The 25345-nt window shown below is 43.8% G+C and overlaps 1 protein-coding gene across 3 annotated transcripts in view; it reads left to right on the forward strand.

Moving 5' to 3' along the window:
- The window catches only part of EPRS1 (glutamyl-prolyl-tRNA synthetase 1), a 488457-nt gene that overhangs the window by 137062 nt on the left and 326050 nt on the right, over positions 1–25345 (forward strand). The gene's annotated exons all lie outside the window — the stretch shown is intronic.

Raw genomic sequence — 25345 nt, forward strand, 5'->3', positions numbered from 1 at the left:
CTAGCTCTAGCCACATCACCTAATATGTGCATCTACAAGTATGTAAAGCCCTCAGTCTCCACCTCTAAGACTGATGCCCAACTTTGTTCTGCCAAGTCCTCTTTAATAAGGTATTTCACTGAGTCAGATTTTTTGGATGTAAGGGCAGATAATTCACCATATACACTTAAAAATGTACTTGAATGTGGACTTCACTATCTGGGTTATTGGAGATAAATAGGCAGGTCATCTGCTTATAGCAATGTTCTGTCTTCCCCCTACTCTCCTTTTCACTCAAATTCCTGCATTGGGGTGACTCTTTGAAACCATTTTGCAGAGGTCTCTGTAGCCAGAGCAAAACGTAGGTACTGTTGGCGTCCCTATCTGGGCCCCCTTTCAAAAAAGGCCAAGACAACATTCCATTGATACTGTAGTCTAGTTGTGAGTTCTAGAGGAGTCACAAACCGTGAAGGAAGCAGTGGTCAAAGTTCATTTTGGGTAAAAATGCAGTAGAGATACTTCTAACTTAAGAGTAGAGGCTTTCTCAAAGTCTATCTTGAGCAGAGCCAGAGGAATGTTTGGGCAGTGATCCAAAGTCAGCGCATTGTGGAGCATGTGAATAATGTACCTTGTAGAGCTAGTCATCTTAAACCTATTCTGTTCCATGTTTAAGGAGTAATAACTGCTAGAATTCTGGCACCTATAGTTGAGGCAAATGTGTCAGAGGAAACGGAGGGCTCCTGTGGTCTGAGGTTTATGCATCACTATGATTGTGGCCTCCCACAGACTTGGTAGTAGACACCCCTCTACTATAGACACTTTGGACATAGCATGGAGGTTGGGCAGGATCTTACCCGAGGCGCTTAAAGAATTCTGGGTAGAAGCCATTGGGACAAGGTTTTTTGCCACTTTGCAGTTGACAAAGCGCCTCCTCCCGTTTGTCAGTGTAGAGTGGTTCCTCAAGTAGTGCCCTGTCTTCAACAGATGGTGCATGTGCAAGTCAGTCAGTGTTTTCCAGGGCCTCTGTGAGGCAGATTATTTTCCCACTATGGGTTTTTAAAGTCCAAATGGTCTGACCCATCATCTGGCAATCTGATGCTGTAGTTTCCTTAGCATTCATATGTTGCCCAACCGCACAACTCTGATCCTCCCTTTTAGGTAGCCAGTACAGACATTTGACATTTTTGGTGCTTCATTTGTAAATGCAGCTCTATGTTGCTAACCTTATCGAAGAGGGTCTGGGTCATATGTTTTTGTGGTTATCAATCTACATAGGCAAAATTGAATGTGTGGAGGTAAAATACTCCACTTCAAATCTGAGAAGGAGGTAGTAGATCCTTGAAAGATTTTCCTTATAAAGCTGGTTTTGTGTCTTGTCTCTACCTTAGATAGTGGTCTTGAAGTCCTCGCGTAATTTGAGAGATCTCAGGTTAACCTCACAGTATTGATCCATCTCTGCTGTTACATTGTGCCATTAACCAGAGTCTGTCAGCCACCTAGTGTAGAGTCTCTATCCAATGCACCTAACTCCCCATCTAGATCTAGGGAGCAGTCTGATATTATTTGAGCTAGGGTGTGAATATATGCGACACAGTGAAGGCAGTGAGCAACATAAAGAACTAGTCTGCTGTGAAAATTACTTTTGTGCCCCACATTGAATCGTATTTTTACCCCTGCTGAAAGTGGTACCATATATCTCCTGATCTAGGGTCTTAGCAAAGTCTGTTAGAGGGATTGTGGTTTTGTGTGAGTGTGAAGCTGACATTGATCTATGCTACGTGTTGTCCATTACTTCATTGAAGATGCCACCCACAACAACCTAATCCATTGGTATATGGGGCAGGATGGATGCCATTTCTTTGAGAAAGGCCCAGAGGCGGGTTACGGGGGGTGTTATCTAAATATTCAAATATTCAGCAGGGTTAGGGGCTTTCCCTTTAGGAGGCGCAAATGACAAGGTAGTGCCCCAGCGAGTCTCTCTGCATCTTCAGGAGTTGGAAAGGTAGATGACGTTTGGGTCTGGCAACACACCCTTCAAAGGCCATATGTATGACTGTGGAAAAATAATGGTGGGTCAAAACTGACATTTGGCCCCCGTCAGATGTATCTTTTGCTGGAATTGGCTGTCTGAAACCTGCCTCTTAGCCACCTTTAAATGTATGCTACCCTCGATCTTGTACAGCAAGCCACTTACATTCCAAGTAAGAGGTTGGAGGCTATGCGGTTGTGTTTTATCGACTTTCTCACCTATAGCCAGGACACATTTGATGGGCAGAAAAGTAATATAATTTAACATGAAAAACTGAAAGTTGCATAACTAAACTTTAAACCACTCTTATTCCTGTCCTTGCACCCCTATTGTACACTTCTGAACATGAGGTAGCCATTCACTTCTGAACATGAGGTAGCCATTCCTCAGATCAAGCACCACTTGCATAACATCCATAGCATAGTGTATGTCAGAGCACTGAAAAAAGGGCCAGCATCCAACCCATGTTTAATCAAATGTGACAACAGCATTTTTCCAGGGTCCAAGCCAGATTGTTTCATAACCTCAGAGTGGAGTAAATCATGACTATGTGAGCAGGCTGTTGTGGTTTACACTAGATCACTTGGCTGGAATGCGGTGACAATCACTTTGAGGTCACTGCGTTCCAGGCAGTGTCAAGCCTCTGGAGAAGATTTGAATGTGGTCAGTTATGATCAGTTTGCTGCCTGAGGAGGTTGGATAAATATGCTACCAACCTAATAAAGGTTTATGAAGAACCTTTGAAGTGATAAGCGTGTTCTTGACACTGACAAGGAGGGAGAAACTATAGCCAACCTCCTAGATGAATCTGAACCCACGCGACCAACATTAAACGTCTTTTGAAGTGATATTGTGGACACAGAGGTAAGAGGGGAGCCGCTAATAGAGAGTGGAACCGCTGTGTATTTTTTTGCTGACCCGAGGTGTGGGCGAGCTTTGGCGCGTTTTGTGACTGATTGAAGGCAGTGAACCGAGCCGAGGTGTGAGCGGAACCTTGGTGCGTGTGCGACCGGTTGAAGGCACTGAGTCAGGAGAGAGGTGTGCTCTCGTTGCTGCCTGTGAGCAAAACGATGTTGTGAGAACGTGACGTTCCGTCCAGCGTGATTGGATAAAGCTGGGGAATGTGAGTACTGGAGGAAAAGTAGTTTTGTTGCAACGACAGTTCTTCTTATGTACAAGGGAAAACTTGATTGTTAATGCTTACGCCATTTTTCTCATGTGGATCTCTCGGCAACAAGCGGTGATCCGCACACCATTGATATTTAATTATTTGTTGACACATGGATCACTCGGCAACAAGCGGTGATCCGCACACCATTGAAATTAATTCGCTGACAAATGAGGCAGAATTTCATTCTATGTTCGATTGCATGAGTCATGAGGATCTGTAGATACACAGAAGTCCACCATCTAGTGTTGGGCTTGGAGTGTTACAAGTTGTTTTTCTTCGAAGAAGGTTTTCGAGTCACGATATCGAGAGACTACTCCTCTGTGACATTGCGCATGGGCATCGAGTCCTTAATTAGATGGTTTTCTTTCCGACGTCTGGTTCGGATGTGTTTCCTCTCACTCCGGTGGATCTCGGTTTGGTATTCCTGAACTTTTTCTCTACCTGTGACACCTGCAGATCATTTTGATCTAAAAAGACTCTCCGGACCTTAAAGCTCGATGTCTCAAAATGGCGTCCAAGTCCACAGAAGACACACCTGATATCTTGGGTGAAGAATATGCACAGGAAAGATTTCCTCACTGGGCAACATTTTCCATTCAAGACTCCGACTCGGATCAGCACTCGGATGATGATAGTCACTGCATACCTCCAGCGCAGTACCGGAGTACAACTACCCCATCGCACCACACATAAATATATAGAAAGCACTAGTTGTCGGTCCTCCACTTCCTTCAGGCCATGGTTTGATGCGAAAAGTAAGTCCGGATGACCAACCTTTGGGTTCGACATCAACCAAACAGACTCTCAGCAACAGTTTCGGAATTGAGCTGAAAATCAGAAGGGGCATCTTCGGAGCCGCAGAAATCTATGCCACCTTCGGAGCTGATGGTTTCGGTTTGAGCAAAACACTCCACATACAGACCTTTTGAGTCGTAAGACACGGGTAGCAAGCAAACTACTTCTACCCATTAACCCTTGGAAATGCAACCTATTTTAGAGGTGATGGACGCTAAGCAGCTAAAAGTACACATTCAAAAGGACACAAGAAGAAGAATTGCTTCCCCTCCAATGTCCTTTAAGAGGAGATTAACTTTTAAAGACACTTTAAAGGATGTGCCTTTATCAAAAAAGGTATCCAAAGACAGCAAGAAGAGGCTACATAACATAAACAGCCTTCACCACCACATTCTCCTGTTCCTTTTTCCACACCACCACCATTGCCCACATATGAAGCACAGTTGTCACCACACACATCCTCACTATCACCACACAGGGATGACTTTAGTGATGACCAGCAGGACAAAGATCCATGGGATACATATGATCCAGATCCCAATCTGCCAAATGATCCAGACTTATATCCCGCTAGACCTTCACTACCAGTAGACACTACTGCATACAATCTAGTAGCAAGAGCTGCTGCATATCATAATGTGCAGATGCATACAGATCAAATAGAACAAGATTTCCTTTTCGACACACTAGCGTCTACACAAAAAATATCAGTGTTTTCCAGTGCTCCCAAGAGTGCTCAGACATGCTTCTGATATTTTCCAAGAACCTGTAAAGGCAATAATTATCACTCCTAGAGTAGATAAAAAATATAAACCTGCACCCTCGGACCCAGTGTTTACAAAAACTCAATTACCACCTGATTCAGTTGTAGTTAGCGCAGCAAGAAAAAGGGCCAACAGTCAGTCCACAGGAAATGCTCCTCCTCCAGACAAAAAGTAAGAAAATAGATGCAGCAGGTAGAAGAGTAGCTTCCCAAGCTGCAAATCATTAGAGGATAGCCAACTCACAGGCTCTTTTGGCTAGTATGATAGGGCCCAATGGGATGAGAAGGAAGAACTCTTGCAGTACCTTCCTACAGAACACCAAAAAAAGGGATAACAGATAGTAAGTGAAGGGCAAGCAATATCTAATAATGCTATTAAATCTGCAATGGCTGCTGCTGACCCAGCAGCCAGATCAATCAACACCAATGTGCTTATTAGAAGACATGCCTGGCTAAGATGTTCAAGGTTTAAACCCGAAATACAACAGGCTGTGTTAAACATGCCCTTTGACAAACATCTTTTTGGCCTGGAGGTTGACACAACCATAGACCAACTTAAAAAAGATTCTGAAATGGCCAAAGCAATGGGTGTGTTATATACCACACCCAGTAGAGGTACTTTTAGTAGGTCACAGTTTAGAGGGGGCTTCAAACCATCAGCCTCAGAAACACCAACTTCCCAACAAAAGCAATCCTCACAATTCTACACAAAAGCATCGTTTAGAGGCTCCTACAGAGGATCCAACAATATAGGAAGAGGTAAACCATCCACTTCCAGCGGTTCCTCCCAATCAAATAAACAGTAACTTTCTCACCATTCCCACAGAGCACACATCTCCTGTGGGAGGAAGATTGAAAATAATTGTACGCACAATGGCACAACATCACTACAGATCGGTGGGTTCTGTCAATTTTCCAACATGATTACTGTCTAGAACTTATTCCCATGTCACCAAACATTCCTCCTCGTTCACACAGACTTACAGGAGCATCTCACTAGTCAAACAAGAGGTACAATCATTACTGCTTAAAGGAGCAATAGAAACAGTACCTATATCCCAACAAGGATTCAGAGTATTTTCACTATACTTCCTCATACCAGCGAAACATGGTACTCTCAGACCAATCTTAGATCACAGACCCCTAAATCTATAAGTACTGTCAAACTCTAAAGGACGTCACTCCTCTGTTACAAAAAAATGATTACTTGAAAGCATTAGATCTCAAGGATGCTTATTTCCACAGTCCCATACATCCAGCACATCAACAGTATCTAGGATTTGTTGTAGCAGGAAAACACTACCAATTCAAAGTGCTACTATTCGGGGTAACAACAGCACCAAATGGTGTTCACCAAATGTTTAGCGGTGGTTGCAGCATTCCTCAGGAGATAACACATACATGTCTTCCCATATCTGGACGACTGGCTTATAAAAGCCAGTAAAATTAAAAATGTATCAACAACATACTCAATACACCATAAACACAATCTAGGATTAACGATCAGTTACCAAAATTTTCACCTACAGCCATCACAAATACAACTCTATCTGGGAGCAATTCTGAACACTCAATCAGGATTAGCATACCCAAACCCAGGGAGGATTCAAGCATTTCACAATCATTACCTCAAATACAATAAACCACACTTAAACAGTAAAGTTGATCATGAAACTATTAGGAGTGTTGGCTTCATGCATAGCAATAGTACCCAAAGCAGGACTACACATGCACCTGCTACAGCAGTGTCTTTCTCAACAATGGTCTCAGGCACAGGGTCAGATTCAGGATCCAGTGTTTTTGGACTGCCACACTCACTGCTTTCTACAGTGATGGAATTCTACCAACCTATCAAAAGGGTGGCCCTTTCAGGACCCGGTGCCTTAGACCATAATTACAACAGATGATTCAGTGATAGGTTGGGGAGCTCATCTCAACAACCTCACTATACAAGGGGAATGGGACTCAATCCAACAGACTTATCACATAAACCATTTGGAATTACTAGCAGTATCCCTAGCACTCAAAGCCTTTCAGACACAAATCACACACAATATAGTATTAATAAGGACAGACAATATGACCACAATGTACTATTTGCAAAAACGAGAGTGGGGGACACATTCATCACAATTGTATCTTCTAGCACAGACAATTTGGAAATGGGCAATTCACAATTGCATTCACTAAATGGCAGAATATATCACAAGGAAGCACAATCAACTAGCAGACTTCTTAAGCAGGACGCAGCAACAAGTATACAAATAGGAGATTTACCCACAGGTGATAAAACAATACTTCGAAAGGTGGGAAACACCAGGAATAAACCTTTTCACCCCAAAAAGAAAACGCAAAATGCCAAAGCTTTGCATCCAGGTGCCCACACCTTCAAACCAAGGTCAATGCTTTATGGATGAATTGGTCTGGGATATTTTCTTATGCTTTTCCACCTCTCCCACTAATTCCATTTCTGATCAGAAAGGTGAAACAAACCTCACTCGCTATGATACTCATAACTCCCACATGAGCATGTTAACATTTGTACACAACACTACTGGATCTGTCTGAAGTACCATATCACAAACTACCAAACACACCAGACCTGTTGACTCAAAGGAGAGGTCCAATCAGACATCCAAATCCCATCATACTCAACCTGCCAATTTGGCTCATGAAGTCATAGTTTGGCTGCTAACAGCTTCCATAACAATGTATGGACATTCTAAAGGAAGCACGCAAACCCACAACTAGACAGCGTTATGCAGCTAAATGGAAGTGGTTTGTCTGATTGTCAGCCTAAAAACATTGTCCCACTTAAAGCATCAGTAAAGGATATTGTGTTCTACTTGCTACACTTAGAGGAATATGTGAGGTTTGCATTTTCTATTAGACTCAATTTAACAGCAGTAGCTGCTTACCTCCAAAACAGACCACATACTTCCTTGTTTAGGATTCCTGTTATAAAAGCTTTTTTGGAGGGGTCTTAAGGTTTAATCCACCTAGTGCTCCGCTAGCCCCTATGTGGAATCTTAATATTGTACTCACAATACTTATGGGGCCACCTTTTCAACCCATGCATTCTTGCCCTCTTTAAGAAGAGTTAGTGAAATTCAAGCGTTCATTTTAGAGGAACCTTTCTTTCAAATTCACAAAAAAAAAAAAAAAAAAGTTCTTGGAACAAACCCAAAATTCCTATAGAAGTGGTTTCACCTTTTCATATCAGTCAGTGCAATTGCCAGTCCTCTTTCCGCAGCTAGATTCAGTCGCTGAAAGAGTTCTTCACACACTTGATGGTAAAAAGAACTCTCATGAATTATATAGACAAAACAAAAGATTTCAGAAAATCCAAGCAACTTTTTGTGGCATTTCAACAACCTCACAAAGGTAATCCCATTTAAGAAAACAGATTAGCATGGTGGACCGTTAAATGTATACAAACCTGCCATCTTAAACCTAAAAGACAGTTACCAGTAACGCCTAAAGCTCATTCCACTAGGAAAAAAGGGGCTTCAGTGGCATTCTTAGGGAATATACCTATGGCAGACATATGAAGCAGCCACATGGTCTAGACCACACATGTTTACCAAACACTGTGGATGTATTATTTTGCCAGCAAGCAAATGTTGGAAGGCAGTGCTTAAAACGCTTTTTCAAACTACTTCAACTCCTACAGGCTAGCCACCACTTATTTTATGGAGCGGGACTGCTTTACAGTCTATACAAAGCATATGCATCTACACCTACACATGCCATCGAACAGAAAATGTTATTTACCCTGTGGACATCGGTTTGTGGCATGTAGTGCTGTAGATTCACATGCTCCCTCCCTCCTCCCCAGAAGCCTGTGGCCGTTGTAGTATTATATATTGTAAATATGTATATACATTGCATGGACATCTGCTTTCTTTACTATATATTTACATATCCATTCCAACATTCTTTTCTTCACCCTCCGGCGGGAAAACAATATAACCAAGGAGTTGATGCCATATTCACTACCACCGAGAGGAGTCACTCGCAAGTGTGACTCGAAAACCTTCTTCGAAGAAAAACAATTTGTAACACTCCGAGCCTAACACTAGATGGCAGACTTATGCAAAACATGTAAATCTACAGCACTCCAGCCACAAACAGATGTCAGCTGGGTAATATCTTCCATATATATTGTTGGTCTTTGTTTCATTGATCGGCCCACTGAAGTCCTTTTCAAACAACTGAGATGTAGGTTGTTAGCCCAAAGTACTTCTAGTGTTAATAACAATTCAAATATTCAGACATTATGGCAGGCGCTAATGTCTGAACCTCCTCATTTTTTTTCAGATAAGGGCGATCCTATTTTGCAATTGAAAATATGGAAACAGATAGTTGATTCCTACTTTCTTGCGATTGGGGGAGAAAACATTTTGGCAGTTTGCAAACAAGCTGTGTTATTACATAATTTAGGAATCGAAGCAAAAAATATGAGAGTTTGGAAAAAAATAATCATTTGTCATGAGGAGGGTGAACCACACAATGTTTTTGACATGTCTGTAATGATGTTGGAGAACCATTTTGATGCACAGATTAATGTGGTACTGAAAAGGCACACATTTTTTCACGAGAATGCAAGGGAAACAGGAGGAAATTGACACGTATGTTGCAGCATTGAAAACGTGAGCTCGTACATGCAAATTTGAACAATTGACTGGTTCTCTTGTCAGAAGATTGTCACATGCACAAACAATGTAAAAGTACAAGAAAAATGATAAGCTAAAAATCCCACTTTGAAAGAGACGAAAGCTATAGTTGAAGGTATGGAGAATACTAGTATGTGGGTATGTGAAATGCATGATGGAAATGAACATGGCAACATGCTTGTGGATGAGTCTGTGAATGAAGTAAGAGGAGTTGGTAGAAATGGAAGGAAGGAAGTAGACAAACATGACAGAATGAAGAGCAAGGAGGGAGATAAAAAGTTTGAGAAGAAAAAAAATTCTCATAATGATATTCTAATATCAACAAAAAGTGGACGTGTGATGCTTTAGATGTGGGAGCGAATGACATATTTCCAATAGTCCTGGATGTTTTGCAAGGTTTTCGGTCTGCAAGAAATGTGGTAAGAAAGGGCACTATACCAGGGTGTGTAGATGGAATAAACAGGCTGCGAGTTGTATTGAAGGACAAGAAACATTTTGAAGAAAAATGTATTTTAAGTATAAAGGATGGTGGATGTGTGGACACAGATTCAATAGAAATGCTGGAATGGGAAATTGTGGTGGGAGGAAAAAAAAAAAAGTTGTACTTGCTGATTTGGGATCACCATACACGATGATTGGTGACAACATTTGGAACTCAATATTTAGAAATGGGGAAATTAAATTACTACCACCGGATATAAATCCTGTTTGGTACAGAGGCAAGAAAATAGCTGTTTTGGGTTATTCGGTGATGAGAATTCAATTTGATGCGTGTGAAACAACTGGAATAGTGTATGTAGCGAAAAAGGGTGATAACCTTTTAGGTTGGAGACATCAAAGGCGCATGGGGATAATATTAAATCCAAATTCCAAACCGAGTGTTGGTTATGGCGAATGATGGACTCTCAGATGAGATAGTTCTTAGGTTTCCTAGAGTAGTTGGAGATGGTTTAGGGTTACTAAAGAATTTTGAACATAGACTTGTTCTCAAGAATGGTGCAATACCACGTGTATCTAAAGTAAGTGAAGTTTCTTATATGATGTTAGCACCACTCGGACAAGAATTAAAAAAAATAAAAATAAAGGATTGAGGAGTAATTGAAGAAACTGAGTGCTCAGTCGTGGCCCACATAGTTCTAGCACCAAAGTAGGGGGTTAAAGAGATTTGTATGTATGTTGACTTGAGAGGATCAAATAAGCACATCTGGGTTGATGGTCAACCATTGCCGAATATTTCCAAAACGCTGACTTTAATCAAAGATGCTAAGTTATTCAGTGTGATGGATTTGTCCTCTGCTTACCACCAGGTTATGCTCCATCCTGATTCTATGCCGTTAACATAATTTGTAACCCCTTTGGGAGCATTATATTCATCCAGATGCCTTCTGGACTGGCTTCTGCAGTGGCATGCTTTCAGAGGGTCATGGAGATACTGTTAAAAGGGTTGGACAAGGTTTTGTTTTTCCAGGATGATATTTTCGTCTATGGACCAAAACCAGTGTGAACATGATTAAATATTGTGAATGATGTCTAAGCGCTTATAGAATGCAGGCTTGGTGATTAAAAGAAGAACAGTGTAAGTTTAGAGTATCCACTGTAACTTATCTGGAGTACACTATCTCAGGTGAAGGTAAAAGTCCCAAAATTGATTTGGCAAACAGGATTGTGGAAACTCCCAAACCAGAAAACAAAGACCAAGAACGATAATTTCTTGGTTTGGCAGAAGTTTGTTAAAAATGTATCCAACAATTTGCTAGTGTTCCTCAACCATTGAGGTTGCTGCTAAAGAAGGGTGCCAAGATCAAGTGGACTTAAACATGTGATCAGTCTTTCAACAGTATTAAATGCAGCATTGGAAGATTACCAACTTTGGGGCATTTTGAAGCTCACAGGAAACAAATGTTATTGACTGATGCCAGTCTGACGGGTTTGGGTGCAGTTTTAGCCCAAATGGAGAATGACGAACTGAAGGTGATAGCTTTTGCTTCTCGCTTGTTAAAAGGTGCTGAAGAGCGTTATTCAGTTATTGAACTAGAGGCCTTAGCTGTATATTGGGCAATTATCCACTTTACATTTTTTTATGGGGAATACCATTTGTAATCAGACCAAACCATCTACTACTTATGTTCTTATGTAAGGAGATGGAGAATGTATCCCCTAGGATCAGGAGGTAGTCAGATGGATTGCCCAGTTACAATTTTACGTTTGAGTATATACCTGGAGCAGGGAATGCAATGGCCGATTACCTCTCTAGACTGCAGATCAACCAAAGTGTAGATGTGTGTAAAGAAGTAGCTGTAGATTGTGTATGTGAATTAGCCCTGGAGGAAAGTGAGTGGGATAATGCTATTTCAAACAACTTGGTGTTAACTACATTTAAGGCTCTCATTGTAAATGGTTGTCCAAAAAAGAAAGATACACCAATTAATGTGGAAGGATTTCTTTGTGTAAAAGACAAACTTGCCATTAGTGATGGGAGAGTATTAAGTGTGGAACGGGTGGTAGTTCCTGATGTTTTGAGACAGAAGTTAGTTAACTTGGCTCATGAAGGACATTTAGGGCGAATTTAGGGAGAAATTCGACCTGTGAATGGCCAAGAATGGATCAAGAGGTTGAAGTGGTGGTAGAGGATTGTTAGCATTGTGCGAATAATGACAAAACAAAGAAAACTCTCACAGTTCCTTTGTCACCCGTTGAGGTTCCAGTGGAGCCATGGACTAAGCTACGTCTAGATATAGCAGGGTCATTTGATCTTCTAGGCAGTGATGAACGATAGGTGATGCTGCTGCTGTAAACTAGGGTATATTTCGTCACAAACGTGCGTAGATCCCGCCTGTCGTTTTACAAGTTCCATAGAATATAATGGAGTTTGTAATATGGCGAACGGGACATCCATCATTTTTATGACAGAGTATTCCATCCTCTAAGGTTGTAATCAGGCCCCATATTTCTAAGTGGGTGGTCGTAAAGTGTGTGGCTTTGGTAAAATCTAAATTATGTAATCACATTTTTAAAAGAAGAATTTTCTTGGAAGGATGTTTCGAAAACTCTTATAACTGATAATGGGGTACAGTTTGTATCCCAGGAAATGAAAAATGTTCTTAAAGAACTGTCAATAACTCATTTCAAGACACCCCTCTATTCACCTCAAGCCAGTGGTTTAGCAGAGCATATGAATATGATAATAAAAGATTTGTGCACAGCGTTTGCTCTTTGAGTAAGACATCCCTGAAAGAAATTTTGAGAGAAACCTGGAGGACACACGGTGTCACTCCTAGTAGTGTAACTCTATATCTCCACTTAAAGGCAGGAAACCACATTGTGAACTCAATGCTGTGTGCTTAAAAATAAGTGGGGAGGAAAATGTGCACTTTACAAATTATGAACTTGTTCTACGTAGGAGGGAACATTAAAATAAATATAAAACTCACTATCATGCTTAGAATTGTGCCCATGAATCAAAGTTTTCAGGTCGGTGACAGTTTAAGTGAAAAGACCTAATATAACAAAATTCATGGGCCTTTTTGTAATTCCTTTTCTTAAAAGGAATGTCTCAATTTTAGACTCTGGGATGTCTGGAGTATATCTAGATTAACAAAAGTAAATGAGGTTGGTTCAGAAACTATGGTAAGAGAATCATGGGGTGGAGGATTTGAATGATATAAGGTTTTTGTTAAGAAAAGCTGAGATATAAACCTACTTGGCACAAGGACTACGTAATTGGGAAAGTTACAAACTACAGACTTAAGTCATGGAATGGAAGAATTTTATTAAATAAGGGAACCTTCTACTGTTATGCATAAGGTGAGGGAATATAATAAAGTGATAAGTGTATTCTTAACACAGGCAAATCATGTTGCTAGTTTATTATAATGGAGTTAATTAACCCCCTTGTAGTATGAATTAGGCAGAAGGATTATTTCCTGCTACCCAACTGCCATACACCGCCCATCCATTCTCATGCAGTTTAGTTTCAAGCACTGTTGAGACGAGTTGTCAGGAGTGGGTGCACCCAGCGGACTCTGTGTACTATAACACTGCTCCACCATCAAGAGTCAGGTTCTGCATCCAGTTCAAGTATCAGATGACCATGCCTGTTTCTCGCTTTGCCCTGTGACCTTTTTGTGTATCTGCTTTTGTGGTGCGCCTCTACGACCTGCACGGGGCAGGCCACTGGAGACTACATGGTACCCTGGCAGTCTGTGTCAGATAGGTCCTACACCACCTCCAAGGTGATAAAGACAAATGTTTTGCTGTTGGAGACAATCTTAAGCTTTGCATGAGATGTAAGCATGTAGTGCAGCTTCATGCTGCATAGTTTGAGCTTGGCTTAACCAAACATCTTATTTAGCATACTCTGGGAAGGCAGGGATGCTGGTGTATTCATGCTTCACTAGACCTTTAACACATGCTGCAGTCGGGATGATATCCCTGACTTAAATTCAGTTGCAATTAACTGGTGTGGTGGGGCACCAGAGGCAAGGTCCGGTGTCTGGGTGCAATGGGCGGCCTCTGTCTTGAAACATGAGAATAGGTCCACCTCTGGGACGAAGGAGTGGATTCATATATTCAGGCAGCGTTCATTCCTGTGTGCGCCCTTCGCCCCTCCCAAGAGTCCCACTAGCTGGATGTTACAGTGCACTCTGCCAAACACATCTTCTACCCAGCCAGGAGTTGGAGATCATTCACAAACTTGCCTATTGTCTCCTCTACTATGTATTTAAGCTAAAATACGTTCTTGCCTGCTCTATTAAGTCTATCAGCCACATATTTCAGATATTGGTGCAGCAAAGCCACATCTGATCCAACTTCTCTGTTCTTGGTCTGATCAGTCCATGAAGAGTGATCAGTGGCCTGCAGGAATTCTGTAGTGTCAGAAGTTTGAGCAATATTCCCTCCACCTTGCAGGATCAACGGTCCATCGGGGACCTGTGAGGGAAGGCCCTTTTTGCAGGATCGCCTCCACGTCTTTCCAAATTTAGTGCTGGTTTACTGACTCTGCATACAGAGGTGCTGACGTCTAGCACCCAGTGTGTATGCTAGGACTTCTAAAAACATGTAGAGCTGGTATAATTAACTTACTTGTAAGTCCCTAGTATATGCATTCTGTGTACTGCCAGGTTCGTGGTATTTATTTTTAAACAGTGGACCTGTCTTAAGCTTTACATGTCCTTGAAGTGAACAAGTTCCAAAGTCGTTTTTCACATTGGCAAGGCTTCCACAGAAAAGCACTGGGTTAAATTATAAAACCGTATAATTAATAGCCGTTTTGGGAATAGATAGCCCCATTATTATGGGAAGCTGTTGGAACTGGTTTTGCAAGGGATTGGGGCTGGTTCCTCATTTCCCTAAAGACACCTCAGCAATGTGCCCACCAGAGCTTTGACCAAGAGAAGAAAGACAAATAGATTCTGCCATGTTGGTTTTTGGCAGAGGTGGGCACTGTGGCAGTGTTTAGGGCCTAACCCTCAGGCAGTGATGTTGAAGCAGGTAGAGTTCTCCAGTATTAGGGTATCTTTCATAGATTCACATGCTTGAATCATTCCCCGTCGTCGAAGTGGGAGTCCCACGGTACATAGAAAGCAATAAATAGAGAAAAAACGTTTCTTTCTTCTCTTATTTTTTTTTTTTTTTCATTGAAGCCAATAGGAAAAAACATATTCAATTGTAGAACTATCAGCCTCTTTAGAAAGAGCCCAAACTTCAACCAATCAGGCGTGACCACCCTCTTAGAACCCTCAGCACAGAGGCTCAGTCTGTCAGATTTTCTACCGCACGTCGTGTGTAAGGGAGTCTCCCTGAGCTCTGCTCAGTTTTCCATCTCTTCAAGAGAAATCCTTAGAACTTCTTTTTTCTTCAAGACTTTTTTCCATCATGTCTACAAGAAAAGGCCTTTTTAGACCTTGTGGGACCTGTGGCAAATTGAGACTTCACTGTGAGGACCCTCACAAGGAATGTATCTATTGCTTACATCCAGAGCACAAGGTCAAGGACTGTAAGATCTGCAGGACCTTTCCTAATAAGACTCTGAGGGACAGAGAAGCCAGGCTCCTACTTTGGCTCCAGAAAAAGAAGGCAAGAGAAGCTCTTTCTGAAGAGGAGAGTGACACTGCAGTGACCTCCAAGAAAAGAAAGAGGTCTGTGGAGAGCCTATCCCCTGTAAGCACTAAGTCAGCCAAGAAGCTGCATGCTTTTAAGGACACCGGGGATCTACCTTCAACATCTAAGGTAGCAAGTGGCAGGGTTCACTCAGAACCATCAACACCTGCTTCTTCTTCAAAGAAGCTTAAAAAGCCTTCCAGTTCTCTACCTTCGTCGACGTCCAAAAAATCTACACCGTCGACGACCGCTCCGTCGACGATAGCTCTACCTGTGATGAGGACTACGATGACGGCTACGTTTACAGCCCCTTCGTCTCCGATGATAGTGACTTCATCTCCGCTGTCGTCTACGACGATAACATCGGTGAGTCTCAAGTATGGTCCGTCGTCGTAGCACACTTTGAAGATCGTTAAGAAGCCGTCGACGGGTAAGAAGCTTAAATCTTTACCATCGACGCATTCATCGACGAAGAGATTCAGGAGGTCGCCGTCGGTTTCGCCGACGAAGATTCCATCGACGCACCGGATCGCGAAAACTCCGTCGTTGTCAACCCCGTCGACGGGTGACGCAGTGACATTGGCTTCGTCGACGACTCCTTCGTCGACAGTGATACCACCAACTACACCGCCTGCCCCGTCGACGCCTGCCCCGTCGACGACAGCTCCGTCGACGGTTTATTTTCCTGGAACTTCTCCTTACCTGCCACAACGGATTTTGCCGGTACAGGTCAGGTCCTCTGTATTACAACCGTCGCATACATCGCCCAGCAAGGTTACACCCGTTCCTCCGCAGCATCTTTTTGCTGATGATGATGATGATGATGGCGATGGGTACTCTGATGACGGATTTTTTCCGGTAGCGCGTAGTCCGTCCGAACTACGTATAAAATGCCAGGAGGAGGATGAAGAGGAGGATCTTCAGCAATTTTCCCACCAACAGGATCAAGGACATCTCGAACAACCAGAACAGACAGTACAAATGCCGGTATCATTGATTAACAACCTTCAGCAAATGATGCAGGACTACTATGCGAGGTTTCCCCCGCCTGGTCCTTCTACACCAGTACAGCCTCAGCAGACACCAGTGTCCACTCCAGCTAGACCTTCCACATTACCAGACCCTACCACAGCACCTCCATCGGTTCAGACTATTGAGTCACCGTCATCCGAGGAGGAACAGGAAGAAGGGGAGATACAAGACTCAGACTCTTTAATACCGGAATGGGATGAGTATCAGATTCAGACTCCATCTCCGTCTACACCACCGCCAGTAGACTCTCCTCCTCAGGACATTGGGGGTTTCCATAGTGTCATGGAGAGAGCTGCCAAAAGATTTCAGCTACCGATTACGTCAAAACAATCAGATTGTTTTCTTTGATTTTAAAGAGGACACTAGAAAATCGGTAAGGGCCATTCCCATAGTCGATTTCATCTGGGAAGAAGGTTTAAAGGTCATGCAGACTCCATCCTCCATTCCTGCAGTCTTGCCCAGACTAGAAAAGAAATATAAGGCACCTGACAACTCCCCAGCATGCCTAATCAGCCATCCTAAGCCGGATTCGGTTATCTCCCAAGCAGCTCAGAGAAGATCCAGGAATCCGTCAGCTTCTCTGACTGCCCCTCCAGACAAGGAAGGACGGCGTCTGGACTCTATAGGTAAATCATTTTCAACCATGGCTGCCACCACTGTTAGAGCCGCCAACTCTCTAGCAATACTGGGGAGATACGATCGTCAGATGTGGTCTGACATGTCACAATTCATTGACATGATACCTGAATCCAGTAGGGCAGAGGCACGCAGAATTCTTCAAGAAGGAGAAAAGATTTCGGCCGAAATCATAGACTCGGCCATTGATGTTTCTTCTACAGGTTTCAGACAATTGGCCGGTGCTGCGGTTCTAAGACGCCAAGGGTGGCTAAAGGCTACATCTTTTAGACCGGAAGTTCAGTTGAAAATTCTAGACATGCCATACGATGGCGAACTTTTATTTGGAAAACATGTCGACGATGCTTTGCAGTCGATCAAATCAGACACTGAAACAGCCAGGTCACTTGCAACGCTTCAGTACAAAAGGCAACCCTTTCGAGGAGCGAGAGGGAGAGGTACTTTTTCACACAGAGGAGGTTTTCAACAATATAGACCGTACTCCTCTTACCAAGGACAATATCGCTCAACTTATGGCCAGCAGCAACAGCATTCCTTTCGCCAGCAAACATCAGCTCGTTTCAAACAGCAAACGAGAGGAAAGTCTGCTTTCAGACCCAAGGATATGGCTAGAAAGCAGTGACCCTCAAGTGCTTGCACCCAGCCCCTGCACCAACACTCGTATAGGGGGCACAATTTCCGGATTTCTACACCAATGGTCCAAAATAACAACGGACAGATGGGTTTTGGATATTATCAGCTGGGGACATACTCTAGAATTCAACCAGTCTCCTCCTCAAGTACCACCAAGAGGCCCCCCGCCAGCCCATCTCAACGAGCTTATGGAACAGATTGCTATCTTAATGAGCAAGGGAGCAATAGAGATCGTACCAAGAAACCAGAGGGGAATAGGTTTTTACTCCCGTTTTTTCCTTATCAGGAAGAAAAACGGAGACTGGAGGCCTATTCTCGATCTTCGATCGCTCAACAAATACCTCAAGAAGCAATCTTTTCGCATGATCTCTCTTCAAGACGTTCTGAGCCTCCTCAACCGAGGGGATTTTATGACCTCGCTAGATCTTCAGGACGCATATTTTCACATTCCAATTCACCCCAATCATCGGAAATTCTTGCGGTTCTGGGTCGCAGGCATTCACTACCAGTTCAGAGTGCTTCCGTTTGGCCTCAAGTCGGCTCCAAGAGTGTTCACCAAGGTTTTGGCGCCAGTGGCAGCCCACCTCAGACAACTAGGGGTGCAGGTGTTCCCTTACCTAGACGGCTGGCTAATAAAGGCACGTACAGCGTCTAAGGCTGCCAGAGACACAGAAACATGTCTCTCCCTTTTCGGAGCTTTGGGTTTGACGGTCAATTACCCCAAATCTCACACAGAGCCCACTCAGAACATCACGTTTCTGGGAGCCATCTTGGACACTTTACAAGCGAAAGCCTTTGCTTCACAGGACAGAAGACAGAGACTTCGAAACTTGGCAGCTCGGCTCAGCAAAAAAAGGTCCGTTTCAGTGCGGACTTACAATTCTTTTCTAGGGATACTATCGTCTTGCATTCCATTGATAAAGAACTGTCGCCTCCACATGAGGACTCTTCAGCAACAACTAGACAACCAATGGAAACAGACAGAAGGCTCTTTCGACGAGCTAGTACGGATCACCCCTGCAGCGAAACAGGCTTTCAGGTGGTGGAAAGAAACTCCCCTAGTCTCAGACGGGCTGTCGTTTCTGAAAGACAGGACCATGCACATAGTAACAACGGACCCATCCCTGGAGGGATGGGGTGCTCATTTACAGGATCTTTCCGTGAGGGGAAAATGGTCTATGCAAGAATCAACTCTCCACATAAATGTATTAGAGCTCAGAGCGGTGTCTTTGGCACTCAAATCCTTCCTCATGAACATCAAGGATTCTTCAGTGTTGATAAGGACAGACAACACCACGGTCATGCACTATATCAACAAGCAAGGAGGCACAAGATCTCGAGCATTATCCCTGGAGGCGCAGAAGCTGTGGCATTGGGTGATTCAGCAGGGAATCACCATACGAGCAGAACATCTCCCAGGGATCACCAACATCTGGGCAGATGCCTTGAGCAGGAATCGGACCAGCTGCCACGAGTGGGAACTCAATCAATCGGTTCTCGACAATCTTTCGTCTTTGGGGCAAGCCCACCTTAGATCTATTCGCGACCAAGGACAACAAGAAATGCCGACACTTCGCAAGCTGGCGTCCGCAGAAGGGTTCGAGGGGGAATGCATTTTTGATCAGATGGTCAGGGATTTATGCATACGCTTTTCCCCCGCTTCCACTCATCCCGAGACTTCTGCTCAAGATGAAGAGGGAGCGATGCAGGATTCTTCTAATCGCTCCGAGATGGCCGCGCCAGTTCTGGTTCACAGAACTTCTATTGCTATCGGAACAACCTCACATTCGGCTGAAGGCAATTCCGGATCTGCTGACAATGAGCCAGGGTCAGGTTCGTCATCCCAACCCGACATCTCTTCGTTTATCAGCCTGGCTCCTGAATTCTATGAATTCGATGGATTGAATATTCCTCCGGAGTGCAGAGAGATACTTGCCTGTGCCAGAGCCCAGTCTACGAATCGCACATACAAATTTAAGTGGAAGAGGTTTTGTTTGTGGTGCGCAGCTTCCAGCATCCATCCTCTAACATCATCCCCTGAACAAATTTTGCCATACTTACTACATTTGGCTAAATCCGGTCTTTCGCATTCATCGATTAAAGTGCATTTGGCTGCCATATCTCATTGCCGACGAACCTCTCAGTCACCTTCACTATGGTCCGCCAGAATAATAAAACAATTTCTTAAAGGTTTGTTCAGGAAATATCCACCAATCCATCGTCCTGCACCACAATGGCATCTGAACATTGTGCTTTCCCAATTAATGAAACATCCGTTCGAGCCTATTCATAGAGTGGATTTGAAGTTCGTTTCTTTTAAAACGGCCCTTCTTTTAGCCTTGACATCGGCAAGGAGAGTCAGCGATATTCAGGCATTTACAATTTCTCCACCTTTCCTTCAGTTCAAGCCAGAGGTGGTCATTTTGAGAACTAATCCAAGGTTTATACCTAAAGTTCCATCATCTTTTCACTTAAACGAACCAGTAGTTCTAAGAATTTTTTTTCCAAATCCTCAAACGGCAGCTGAACGAGCTCTGCATTCGTTAGACATTAAGCGCTGTTTAAAGTTCTATATAGAAAGAACAAGTGCTTTCCGTAAATCTGAACAGTTGTTTATCAGCTTTGGAAAGGTCAATCGCGGTAGCGCGGTTACTAAACAAACTATAGCGCGCTGGATTTCTGCTGCCATTCAGTTGACCCACCAGTTGGCGGGAAAGCCATTATCATCTAAGGTCCGGGCGCATTCCACTAGAGCGGTATCCACTTCCACAGCTCTGTTCGCTGGAATACCTCTGGACCAAATCTGCAAGGCAGCGACATGGACGCGTCCTCATACTTTCACCCAGCATTACTGCCTGGAAGCTACGGACAAGGTGGATGCTGCGGTAGGACAAGCAGTTTTGCGCAATTTGTTCACTTAAGGTGAGCCTATAAACTTTACCCTCCGTCCTCTGTGTATTATTTCATATGCAATTTAGAGTACAAGCTTCTTATATGCAGTTAGGAATACACATGTTTTCTTTGCTACATGGAGGTATATGTATTTATATTCATCTGTAAATGTTTATATGGATAGGTATAATATATATGTATATGTATATATATAGGTATAGGTATATATAATAGATGGTTACTACATGTACTTTATAATGATTACTTCTTAATTTGCAGATTTAACTGCTTATATACATTCAGTCAACATGCATTATGTTTATGCATTCTGTTGGTACTACAAGAAAATAATAACTTATCCTTACTGCTAGCTATTCTGATTCAAGCATGTGAATCTATGAAAGATACCCTAATACTGGAGAAGAAAATAAGTTACTTACCTGTAACTGTAGGTTCGATGGCATCTGTCGCTGTAGATACACATGGTCTGCATTAGCTCGCCATCTCGTGTTGGGTCGGAGTGTTACAAGTTGTTTTTCTTCGAAGAAGTGTTTTCGAGTCACTGGACCGAGTGGCTCCTCCTTCTGTGCTCATTGCGCATGGGCGTCGACTCCATCTTCGATTGTTTTCTTTCCGCCATCGGGTTCGGACGTGTTCCTGTCGCTCCGAGTTTCGGAACGGAAAGATAGCTGAAAACGGAAGATTTTCGACGGTATCGTTGCGATCCGGTTCGAGATAAACACATACGACAACGCATTGAACATCGAAGCGCTTCGGTGCCCTTCGGGGTAGATTTCGGCACACCGTCGGGGCCTAGTCGGCCCGACCGCGTGGAGAACAACGCCGATGGAACGGACCCCGTTTCGATTCTGCCCTGAATGCCACAACAAATATCCTTATACGGACCAACACTCGGTCTGTAACCTGTGCCTGTCACCCGAGCACAGCGAAGAATCCTGTGAAGCCTGTCGGGCGTTCCGGTCCCGAAAAACTCTGCGCGACCGTCGAGCGAGAAGACTGCAGATGGCGTCCACGCCAAAAGAGCATCGACAGTTCGAGACAGAAGAGGAACAGGAGGAATCCTTTTCCATCCAGGATTCAGACTCCGACGAACTCGACCATCCAAAAACTGTGAGTAAGACGTCGAGATCAGAAATTAAAAAAGGCAAAAAGGCCCAGGGGACGCCACTGCCAACCGGCCATGGCTCAACCCAAATTCACGGTGACCAACAATCGGCACCGAAAAAGGCCCATTCAGTGTCGAGATCGTCCGACTCCGGTCGAGACACCGGCACGCAGCCTCCTCGGGACCGAGAGAGTGCTAAAGAGAAGCATCGACACCGAGAGTTCGGTGTCGACACGGATCGACGCCGAGACAGTGGCGCCGAAGATCATAGAGGCCAAGATTTTTCGGCACAAAAGAAGAGGAAGGTTACCTCGGAGCCGAAAAAACAAACAACAGGGTTTTCGGAGCCGAAAAAAGCACCAACAGACCCAGTTTCAGGCTCCTATACTGAAGAACTTTCTATGTCTTCACAAATGAAAAGACACAGATTCGAACAGGAACTGCAATCCACTGAAGTGGATCACACGCAGAAGCGTATCTTTATTCAGCAGGGGACAGGGAAGATCAGTACCCTTCCACCTGTCAAAAGAAAGAGAACACTTCAGTTTGTAGCACGAGAGGCTCCTCAGCAACAAACAGCAAAGACGGTAACACCTCCTCCCTCGCCTCCACCTGTAACTCCGGCTTCACCAACTTACACCCCATCACATTCGCCAGCTCACACCGCCATGAGCCACGACGACCAAGATCAAGACGCATGGGACTTGTACGATGCACCAGTGTCTGATAACAGCCCAGACACATACCCAACTAGGCCATCACCACCTGAGGACAGCACAGCCTATTCACAAGTGGTGGCTAGAGCAGCTCAGTTCCATAATGTGGAACTACACTCTGAACAAGTAGAGGATGACTTTTTATTTAACACCCTCTCCTCCACCCACAGCTCCTACCAAAGCCTGCCTATGCTCCCAGGCATGCTTCGCCATGCAAAGGAGATCTTCAAAGAGCCAGTCAAAAGCAGGGCAGTAACGCCTAGAGTGGACAAAAAATATAAGGCGCCTCCTACGGACCCTGTATTCATCACCTCTCAGCTGCCACCAGATTCTGTGGTGGTAGGGGCTGCCAGAAAACGGGCAAATTCACACACTTCTGGGGATGCACCTCCCCCAGATAAAGAAAGCAGAAAGTTTGATGCAGCCGGGAAGAGGGTCGCTGTCCAGGCAGCAAACCAGTGGCGCATCGCAAACTCACAAGCGCTGCTAGCGCGATACGACAGAGCCCACTGGGATGAGATGCAGCATCTCATTGAACATCTCCCAAAAGATCTACAAAAAGGAGCAAAACAGGTTGTTGAAGAAGGTCAAAACATTTCCAACAATCAAATACGCTCCTCTATGGATGCAGCAGACACAGCCGCAAGGACCATTAATACGTCGGTTACCATCCGTAGGCACGCATGGCTCAGAACGTCTGGATTCAAGCCGGAAATTCAGCAGGCAGTACTTAACATGCCAGTAAACGAAAAAATGCTGTTCGGTCCGGAGGTCGACACAGCCATAGAAAAGCTCAAAAAGGACACTGACACTGCCAAGGCCATGGGCGCACTCTACTCCCCGCAGAGCAGAGGATCTTATACCACCTTCCGCAAAACACCTTTTAGAGGAGGGTTTCGGGGTCAGGCCACACAAGCCAGTACCTCACAGTCCGCACCGTCCACCTACCAGGGACAGTACAGGGGAGGCTTTCGGGGCCAGTATAGAGGAGGGCAATTCCCTAGGAATAGAGGAAGATTTCAAAGCCCCAAAACCACTACCAACAAGCAGTGACTCACACGTCACTCACCCCCCCCCCACACAACACCAGTGGGGGGAAGGATAGGTCAATATTACGAAGCATGGGAGGAAATAACTACAGACACATGGGTCCTAGCAATTATCCAACATGGTTATTGCATAGAATTCCTGCAATTCCCTCCAGACATACCACCAAAATCACAAAATTTATCAAAACACCATTCACAGCTTCTAGAGATAGAAGTTCAAGCACTACTGCAAAAAAATGCAATAGAATTAGTACCAAGCACACAAATAAACAAAGGAGTTTATTCACTGTACTTCTTGATACCAAAAAAGGACAAAACACTGAGACCAATTCTGGACCTCAGAGTAGTAAACACATTCATCAAATCAGACCACTTTCACATGGTCACACTACAAGAAGTGTTACCATTGCTCAAAAAACACAACTACATGACAACCCTAGACCTCAAAGACGCATATTTCCATATACCAATACATCAATCACACAGAAAATATCTAAGGTTTGTATTCAAAGGAATACATTACCAATTCAAAGTATTGCCTTTCGGTTTAACAAACGCTTCAAGGGTATTCACAAAATGCCTAGCAGTAGTCGCTGCACACATCAGAAGGCAGCAAATACATGTATTCCCGTATCTAGACGACTGGCTAATCAAAACCAGTTCGCTCACACAATGCTCAAACCACACAAATCAAGTCATACAAACCCTCTACAAACTAGGGTTCACCGTCAACTTTGCAAAATCCAACATTCAGCCAAGCAAAGTACAGCAATATCTAGGAGCCATAATAGACACGACAAAAGGAGTAGCAACGCCAACTCCACAAAGAATTCACAATTTCAACAGAGTCATTCACCACATGTCTCCAAATCAAACAATACAAGCAAGAACAATACTACAGCTCCTAGGCATGATGTCCTCATGCATAGCCATTGTCCCAAACGCAAGACTGCACATGAGGCCCTTACAACAATGCCTAGCCTCACAGTGGTCTCAAGCACAGGGTCACCTTCTAGATCTGGTGTTAATAGACCGCCAAACTTACCTCTCGCTTCTATGGTGGAACAGTATAAATTTAAACAAAGGGCGGCCTTTCCAAGACCCAGTGCCACAGTACGTAATAACAGATGCTTCCATGACAGGGTGGGGAGCACATCTCAATCAACACACCATAAGAGGACAATGGAACATACATCAAACAAAACTGCATATAAATCATCTAGAATTATTAGCAGTTTTTCAAGCACTAAAAGCTTTCCAACCAATCATAACCCACAAATACATCCTTGTCAAAACAGACAACATGACAACGATGTATTATCTAAACAAACAAGGAGGGACACATTCAACGCAGTTAAGCTTATTAGCTCAAAACATATGGAAGTGGGCAATCCACCATCAAATTCGCCTCATAGCACAGTTTATTCCAGGGATCCAGAATCAACTGGCAGACAATCTCTCTCGAGATCACCAACAAGTCCACGAATGGGAAATCCACCCACAAATTCTGAACACCTACTTCACACTCTGGGGAACACCTCAGATAGACTTATTTGCAACAAAAGAGAACGCAAAATGCCAAAACTTCGCGTCCAGATACCCACACAAGCAATCCCAAGGCAATGCCCTATGGATGAACTGGTCAGGAATATTTGCTTACGCTTTTCCTCCTCTCCCTCTCCTCCCTTATCTAGTGAACAAATTGAGTCAAAACAAACTCAAACTCATTTTAATAGCACCAACGTGGGC

Source organism: Pleurodeles waltl, chromosome 5, assembly GCF_031143425.1.
Source record: "Pleurodeles waltl isolate 20211129_DDA chromosome 5, aPleWal1.hap1.20221129, whole genome shotgun sequence".
NCBI classification, from domain to species: Eukaryota; Metazoa; Chordata; class Amphibia; order Caudata; family Salamandridae; genus Pleurodeles; species Pleurodeles waltl.